The 9,689-nt window shown below is 37.8% G+C and overlaps 1 non-coding gene across 1 annotated transcript; it reads left to right on the forward strand.

Annotated features, from left to right (window-relative positions):
- The first annotated feature begins 610 nt into the window (after positions 1-610).
- Positions 611-717, forward strand: LOC119039349 (U6 spliceosomal RNA). The gene has a single exon (XR_005080598.2). It is a non-coding gene; the product is annotated as a U6 spliceosomal RNA (small nuclear RNA).
- Positions 718-9,689: the final 8,972 nt, after the last annotated feature.

Below are 9,689 nucleotides of genomic sequence, written 5' to 3' on the forward strand. Positions count from 1 at the left end.
AGCCAAGATTGTTCTACCCAGTAAAACTACCATTTAGAATCAAAGGGCAGATAAAGAGCTTCCCAGAAAAGAAAAAAAATGAAGGAATTCACCATCACCAAAACTTCATTCTATGAAATGTTAAAGGGACGTATTGAAGAAAAAGATCAAAACTATGAACAATAAAATGGCAATAAAAACATATCTATCAACAATTGAATCTAAAAAAAACCAAACTAAGCATACAAGAACTGAGACAGAATCATGGATATAGAGAACATTTTGATGGGTGCCAGGTGGAAGGAGGGTCTGGGAGAATGTGTGAAGAGGTGAGGGGATTAGTAAGTACAAATAGGTAGTTACTCAATAGCCATAGGGATGTAAAGTACAGCATAGGGAATGGAATAGCCAAGAACTTATACACATGACCCATGGTCATGAACAATGGTGGGGGGATTGCCTGAGGGAGTGGGGGTGCTGGGTAGAAGGGAGGCAAAGGGGGATATATCAGGACAACTGTAATAGCAAAATTAATTAAATATAATTTTTAAAAAGTTAAAAAAAAGAGAAAGATTGAACCTTATGATTCCAAGGGTATAAAGAAGACTCTGTGGTCAAAAATCCCAATGCTGTGCTCGCTTCAGCAGCACATATACTAAAATTGGAACGATACAGAGAAGATTAGCATGGCCCCTGCGCAAGGGTGACACGCAAATTCGTGAAGCGTGCCATATTTTTTTAGAATGGAAGGGCAGATAAAGTGCTTCTCAGATAAGACCAAATTCAAGAAGTTCATCATCACCAAGCCCTTAGTATATGAAATGTTAAAGGGACTTATCTAAGAAAAAGAAGATAAAAAAGATGAACAGTGAAAGGACAGCAAACTCAACAGTTATTAAGAACCACACCTAAAACAAAAGCAAACTAAGAGGACAGCTAGATCAGGAGCAGAACCATAGAAATGAAGATCTCATGGAGGGTTAGCAACAGGGGAGTGGGAGGAGGAGAAGGGGGGAGAAGGTACAGAGAATAAGTAGCATAGATGGTAGGTAGAAAATAGACAGGAGGGAGGGCAAGAATAGTATGGGAAATACAGAATCTAAAGAACTTGAGACAAGTGGTCATAAACTAAAGGGGGGGTAATGGTGTGGATGGGGCGGTAGGGTGGAGGGGAATGAAGGGGGGGAATAGAACAACTGTAATGACATAATCAATAAAAAAGTAAATTAAAAAAATCCCAATGCTACCCAGTTACTGAAATTAGAAAAATATATTATAAGAAAACTATAGACCAATATCTCTCATAAATCTACATGCTGAAATCCTTACCAAAATTTTAGCTAATGGAGTCTAGCAGTTTCTAAAGGAAATTTTGCGTGTGTGTATAATTACATAATTTTCTTTGGTGTAGTGTATCTTTGAATCTTTTACCCATTTCGTAAAATAAATATCTTTAGAATAGTTTTAGATTTACAGAAAAGTTATGAAAATAGTATAGATAGTTCCCATATACCATTACACAGCATTCCCTATTATTATTACCCTACAGTAATGTGGTACATTTTTGTATCATATGTGAGGTATTTACCAATGAAAAATGAAAACATCAGTTCATCAAAGACTTATACTCAAATGTTCAAACCAATCTTGTGTAAATACGCCTAAACTGGAAACAACTCAATTGTCCATTATCAGTTGAATAGAAAAAGAAATTACAGTCTAGCCATACAAAAGCATATTATTCAGAAAAAATTTATTGCTACATTTAACAATATGGATGTCTCTCAAAAGCATTATGTGAAGTGGGAGAATCCAGATGCAAAAGCCTACATATTTTCTTGTTCAATTTATATGAAATCTACAATAGGAAAAATCATGGTGACAAAAAGAAGATGATTAATTTCCAAGAGCTTGGATGGAAGAAAAAAAATGAATGAAAAGGGACAAAGGGAACTTTGGGATAGATGAAAATATGAGGTCTGTTTGGAAAAAAGTTCAGCCATTGTTAATATAATGAGAACAATTTGTACGATGTTGATTTAACCTGGCAGCCAAGGAGAGTGGACTGGAATGAGCATGTGTGAACAATGACAACTTCCCTGTACTAGTCAGTGGGGGCGGTAGATATCTTTGAGTGAGCATGTGTACTGTGTGGTTGACACATTCCAAATGACCAATTGAGTAGAGCAACAAATCTGCATCAAATTTCGGATTAAGCATAAACATTCCCCTGCAGAAAGCTGTTCAGATGATTCAGAAGGCTGCAGCTATGGGCAACTGGTGGTTGGCAGCTTCATCAGGAAAATGCACCTGCTCATGCATTGCATCTTGTGCAGAATTTTTTGGTGAAACATCAAATCACTCAGGTGACACAGCCACTCTACAGATCAGATTTTGTGTCCTGAGACTTCTAGCTTTTCCCACAACTAAAATCACTTTTGAAAAGGGAGAGAATTCAAATCATTGATAAGATTCAAAAAAATATGATGGGGGTAGCGATGTCAATTGGGAGAACTGTGTGAGGTCCCAAGGGACCCTACTTTGAAGGGGACTGAGGTGTCATTGTCCTATGTACAATGCTTTTTGTATCTTCTTCAATAAATGTTTATTTTTCATATAACGTGGCTGGATACCTTCTGGAGAGACCCTGTATGTATTATACAGATGTATATGTATTTAGCAGATATATGGATGTATATTACACGGATATATCATAAAGGTATTTGATACATGTGTATAATACACATGGGGTTACATCCTCTTTAGCCCATCATAAATTGAAAATATCATAAGTTGAAAATGCATTTAATACATCTAACCTATCAAAGTCATAACTTAGTCTAGCTGACCTTAAACATGTATAAAATACTTACATTAGCATACAGTTGGGCAATTATCTTGAGTTTCATCTCAAGAGTAATTGCCTTCCTCTTCTTCTCACAGAAGCAAGAGACACAGATGGGTGTTTTATAGATATGATAGGAAGAGAACAAATAAAGCACAATACCCATGAATGCTGGTAACACACTATAGAATATTGGTTGTTTGCCCTAATTACGTGGCTGACTGGGAGCTCCAGCTCCCTGCCACTGCCCAGCATCACTACAAAGAAAAGTATCATCCAGCTTATTGCCAGCCCAAGGAAAGATCATAATTCAAAATCCAAAGTATAGTTTCTACTGATTGCATATCACTTTTGCACCATTGTAAACTCAAAAATCATTCAGTTGCACCATAGTCAGGCACTGTCTGTATATTTATTGTGGTAGTAGCTACATGACTGTATGCATTTGTCAGACCATATATGTATTATTAGCAGTATATGCTTATAGTGGGTGGATTTTAATATGTGCAAATAATATCTCAAACCTGATTTAAAAGTAAGGTGCTAAGTGTCATGATGTACGTCATAGAACTCTGCTGCATGGAAGAACAAAGGAGTTCATATTCTCCACCTGGCTATTCAACTATTCTGTCATCTTTGAGGAGACCAAGCTGATTTTATCAGCCTTGTAAGACAAATATGGATTGTTTGAAGGAATGGCAGAATAGGATCTCAAATAGAAGATTTTTGCAAATCACTAAAAATAAATAATGCACTTGTACTTGGATATATATATATATATATATATATATATATATATATATCAGAAGAATGGTTACTGTCTCTAGATTTATGTTAGAATAAAGAAGATTCAGACTCCTTGAGATATCCACTTGTAGTGACTAAAGCTATGTATAAATGCATACCTTCTCTTGTCATTAAGAAAACTTTTAACATACGCAGTAATAATCAGTACTGTTTCGATTGCAAGTGGCACAAATTCAGTTTAAACCTGACTATTAAACCTTACATATGCACACATAACAGAAAAATCCAAGAATAGATTTTGTCTCAGGTACAGCTGGCTCAGGGTGGTGAAATGATGCTGTCAGGTACATGTTGATTGCTTTTTCTCTCTCAGCCTGGCTTTCTTCCATTGTAAATTTATTCTCTGATAGGTTTCCTTCACAGAATAAAGTTACTATATAATTTATTCTCCAAATCAAGACAATGTTATTACTAAGGATACTTGGATGGCGGGTATAAGTTAGGACCACCCTGGGTAATTGAGATATATGGGGGCAGTAATAGATAGAACACGAAAAACAACAAGCTTACAGTTTTCAGCTTCACAGAGTCACTAGAAATATTTTGTTCCTAACGTTCAAGCAAAACCATGTAGTTGACACTTATTTGGGGTTACTTGGCATTCTTGAACCAAACTCTGTGATAGGGAAAATGCAATACATTAACAGGCCAGCCTAGGACGTTTGCTTGTCTCTAGAGCTAATATAAGCCTAGCACATTCCAGAAACAGTTATGTGGGCAGATGTCTAAAGGAAAATGAAGATTCTATTATCAGAAGGAAGAGGAACAGATAATTGGTTAACAAAGTAACAAAAATGTCCCCAGTATACAGTACATGTTTTCATATTGTTTCATTTATCACATATTTTTGAAAGATTTTTTTATTTAATTATCTTTAGAGGGGAAGGGAAGGAGAGAGGGAGAGAAGTATCAATGTATGGTTGCCTCTCATGTGTCCCCCACTAGGGACCTGGCCTGCAACCCAGGCATGTGCCCTGACTGGGAATCGAACTTCAATCTTTTGGTTTGCAGGCCCACGCTCAATCCACTGAGCTACACCAGCCAGGGCTCATTTATCACATATTAATTGGATTGAACAATCTTATCTTTTTTAGAAATGGCAGTTTCTTTTGTCTTTGTAACATATTGAATGACTAGGTCACAATGTGAATAGAATTAAACTAGAATTTTAGATATTTTTCATCAATCATTAAAAAACACAAGGCTAAGATGGTGGGCTTCACTGAGGAATGCATTCCATAGTGCTATTTCTCAAATATTTAAAATTTTAGTTGTAAGTGGTAAACCTTTTTATAATGTCACACATTCTTCTCATATTTGCTGCAGTTCCTTTATCTGTGCTTCATGAAATTTCTATTAACTTAGTTTTGCTTTTTGAAAATGAATCCACTGAAATTATGGTTGTGTGTTTACTGGAGTGTTTGATTTTCCCTGTCAATCACGATCATAAGCATGGCTTGCAATATAGGCATGTAATGGTTTACCCAAGTAATTTCAGCCCATTTACATTGTTTAAAATTGAGAACTGCAGGAAACTTTTCCCTTTTCTTTGGACTCATATCACTTTTCACATTTTTCCTCTTTTCATTTAAAGAGGGTGTTGTCTGTTAGGAAACCTTCATCTAAATTTGTGTTGGAGAAGCAAAGCAATATGAGAAAATGAAAAGTAAAACCGTAAAATTAATGCTCATGGTTTTATTTCACTGTATTTCCTTCTATGGTGGGTGCCAGGGAAAGTTGGTTCTGTACAAGGTTCATTTGTTTTATTTACTTTGTGCTCTTTTTGGGTGATCTTAATCCACTTTTGGTGTTACAATGACTGATATACTGTGGTCTCTCAATTATCTTTCTATCTTTTTTTAAAGGTTTCATTTATTTATTTCTAGAGAGAGAGGAAGAGAGGGAGGGAAACATCAGTGTGTGGTTGCCTCCCACATGGCCCCCACTGGGGACCTGGCCTGCAACCCAGGCATGTGCCCTGACTGGGAATCGAACTGGCGACCCCTTGGTTAGCAGCCCACGCTCAATCCACTGGGCTACACCAGCCAGGGCATATCTTTCTATCTTTAGCCAAGATTTTTGGTCTGAATTTTCAATCCACTGGCATTTGACCACCTACACTTAGATTTCCTAATGTCAATGCAATCATAACAAATTCCACATTTAACACAGTACCTTGGTGTATCACCCCCTGATGTGAAGGCTACAGTGAAGAAGCAGAGAAAAATATCTGCAATTTATTTGTCAGTTATGCCTCAATAAAGCTGGAGAAAAGTAAAATTGAAAATCCTGAGATGTGAGCTATACCTCCCTCCCCCCAAAAAGAAGCAGAAATGCCGACTGGTGGGCTGGAGGGGATGTGAATGAATATAACTCCTTTGGCAAGATCTGCTAAAACTGAGCATACATCTACCCAGCAAGTCCACTTCTTTGGTATATACCTAATGGAAATGTATACATGAATTTGTGAAAAAGACATGAATGAAGATTTTCACAGCAGCACTATTGCCAGTAACAAAAAAATTGAAAAAACATAAATGCCCATTAACAATAGAATGCAAACTAACTGTGGCATATTCATACAGTAGAAAGCTACAAAGCAATGAGAATGAAAAAATCTATACAAAACATGAATGAATCCCACAAGGAAGGGTTGTGATCTGCAGTTCATTTCCCTAAAGTTTTTATGTGTTCCCACCCTGCGTTAACTCTGGGATGTTTCATGCAAATGGTGCAGGCTGTATCAATTAGGGACCAGTCAGAACACAAAAGTACATCAATTATTTTTACAAGAAAGAATAAAAAATAAACATCATTTTAAATTTATTTTACTTATTTATTTTTAGACAGAGGAGAGGGGAGTGAGAAACATCAATGTGAGGTTGCCTCTCATGTGCTCCCTACTGGGGACCTGGACCACAAACCCAGGCATGTACCCTGACCAGGAATCAAACTGGTGACCCTTTGGTTTGCAGGCTGGCACTCAATCCACCGAGCCACACCAGCCAGGGCAAGATCGTTATTTTTAATTAGAGGACGGAAAAGGCCGAAAGGGGACCCTGAGATGTCAGAGAGGTAGTAACTGCAGAAAGCAGCTACCATCTTTGTGGCTGGGGAACAAAAGAAACAAGGCGGTAGTGCTAAATTCAAAGATGGGTTCCCACAGACCAGTCTCTTCCTTCTCCCCCAGCCTTCTCTCTCCCTTCCACCTTGAGCCATTCAGTGTCCTGAGGGCACTCTTTATTGGGAAAGCTTAACATGAAGCAGCTAGAACTGCAGAAATGGGGTCTGCTGTCCTATCCAGAGCATCACAAAGCAGAGTACAGAGGGGAAGTTTTGAGTTTCAGAGGTGAAAGCTTAACAACTAGCACAGTGGGGAAGGGGGAGAGGTGTCTGAACTGAAATTTCAGAAGCAGGACCCTTTCGTCTTTCCTAAAGTGATAAAGGGTCAGTTTTGGAACTGCTGTCTGGAGTATGATTTTAATCTTCAGAGAGACTAAATGGCAAGTGAATGTTTCCCCCTAAATTACCAGAGGATATGGAGCTTCCTAGACCTCACCAGGAGGAGAACTGAATAAAGGAGAATATTTTGATGAAAGACATAGAAGGGATTTCGCAAACGTTGGTTAAGCTGAGCAGAAAGGAGACCCTTGTGATTAGGGATTACAGTGGTAACCATGGTGACTGTAATGTTTATGAAGCAAACTGCATGACCCGGTATATTTTATACTGCTGTTGAAAATACATCTTCGTTTATAAGTTCTATGTCATTTAAAATATCTGGAAGGTATAAACTACTTCTTTAACATGAGTAATTAGGATTTAATTTAGCCTATCAAATTGAGAAGGACAAGAAAGTTTATCATACACTGGTGTTTTCAGCTGCTTTTACCAGAAAATGCAATTCATACTCATCCCTTTGCAACTTTGGTCAATTTAACCAAGATTCCAATAAAAATCTTTCTCCAAGTTTTATAGAAAGATAAATCTTATCTAAAAGAGCACGGCCTGTTTTTGTTGTAATGTGATAGTGAGAGTACTAAAAAACTACACATTATTAAAAAAATTCCACAATAAAAGCAATCGTTTCAAGTGGAAAAATGGTTTACAGTCCCAGAAGTTCCAGACTATCAATAGTGAAATTCCCTTACCTGTAGCAATTTCAGTAATGTAGATGTATGAATATTTGTGTGTACATGTGTGTTCACCATTATAAATATCGCAATCCAGCATAGGCTCAGCTTAATTTTGCTTTTATAACAATGGATTTTATTTGTAAAAATCTCATTAGCAGACATTTCTTATTCCTAAAGCTGCATGAAACTTTATCAATTTTATCTCCTATTGTTATGCTAAAACCACAAAGTTCCTTAATTTTAATTATGAAAATTCTGTGATATTGCAGGAACACTTGAATGATGAATTTGGAGGGCATCTTGTATTGGGAGATAACTCTCTGTCAGTCTGTTGTGTGTCTGCCTATCTTCCAAGTGAGACGCGACTGCTCTTTGTTTCAGACAATCTTTTCACGGATGTTTGTAGAGCAAATGACCTTGGGAGACAGAGATACCGTCTCTCTCCGGAGCAAAGGACAAATATGCTTGCTTCTCCTAACAACAGATTCAGGTTCCCTAAACTCTGGAATCCTCTCTGGCAAGGCAATCCACGGAGTGTGCAAGTATCAGCTGGCTTTGTCTGCACTGCCCTGTGGGCACTGAGGCTTGGAGAATTGGCACAAAAATGCCGATCCTCTGGCTACTGCTTGTGTGGGTTTTCTGTTGCTGCTGTTAAAAAAAATTACCACAATATTAGTGGCTTAAAACAACACATTTATTTTCTTACATTTCTGGAGGTCAGAGGACTGACAGAGAAGTCACTGGCTAAAATCGAGGTGTCAGGCGGGCTGCGTTCCTTCTGGACACTCTAAGGAACAATTAATTTTCTTGCCTTTTCCAGCTCCTAAAGGCTGACCTCTTTCCTTGGTTGAGGGCAGCAGGGTAGCATCTCTGTGGCCCTGATTTCATCGTCAACCACCTCTTTCTGTGCCCTGGGCCAACATGTTCCTCCACTTTGAAGGATTCCTGTGAGCAGATCAGGCTCACCTGCATAATGCCATGAGTGCAGTCTAGCCACCTCATCTGAAGGTCTCTGAGCAGTCGCCTGTCTACTAGCACCCATGAAACCGTGGCAGGCTAACTGGTAGCTTACAAGCAGGGTAAAACCTCAGACCCTTCCCAGCTCTTGAAATTAAGACTCCTGCCTTAGAAATTGAATCCAATCACCTCAGCAAACATATTTAATTATAAGTTAAATAAAGCTAAACATGAGGGTGATTTTAAATACTCATGGCTGCTTGAATATTTTCCTGTTTAGGGAGCAGTTGTCCCAACTTCCCAGGCTATGTGAACTAATTAAAATGATTAAATGAACTTGAAAACTATTCTCTAAGTCAGTGGTTCTCAAGATTTAGCATGTACAGGAATGTCCTGGGACTCGTGTGTGATAGTCACGTGCTCATCATGGCTCCATGTACCTGAGATTTTGCTCTGGATTTGAATTTGATTGAGTTTTTAACCTGGATTTGATTGCAAAAGTTTGAATTTTTAACCAGCTTCCTAGTGGTCCTTGCTCTGATATCCAGTTATTTTTTTTATACTGCCAGTTGCTTTTGTTTCTTTAGAGAAAATTTATCTTTACTTGTATGGAAAAACTATGTGCTTTATGTGAATTCTGGAATCATAACAGCTATCAGTACATCATTATTTATTCACTAAAGAAAATACTTCCTGTAACAGTGTTGGGGCCCTGTAGCTGGTCAGCCATATTTTGATATCTCTTCAATGACCAGTTGAAGACATTACATTCCAAGAGCTCCCCACTTCAAGTTGTTTTAATGGGCATTGTGTTTGGGAATGAAAGAGCTTCAATTAATTTTAATTGCAAGTGGTTATAGTATATTTTAGAATTACACTATTGGAAAAGAGGATGAGGGTTCATTTTGGGAAGATTTAAACAGTCATAGACAGTATTATTGGGTACAAACTAATACACTAGTTTT

This window comes from Artibeus jamaicensis, unplaced genomic scaffold (genome assembly GCF_021234435.1).
Source record: "Artibeus jamaicensis isolate MK-2021 breed Jamaican fruit bat unplaced genomic scaffold, CSHL_Jam_final scaffold_1283, whole genome shotgun sequence".
Taxonomy (NCBI): domain Eukaryota; kingdom Metazoa; phylum Chordata; class Mammalia; order Chiroptera; family Phyllostomidae; genus Artibeus; species Artibeus jamaicensis.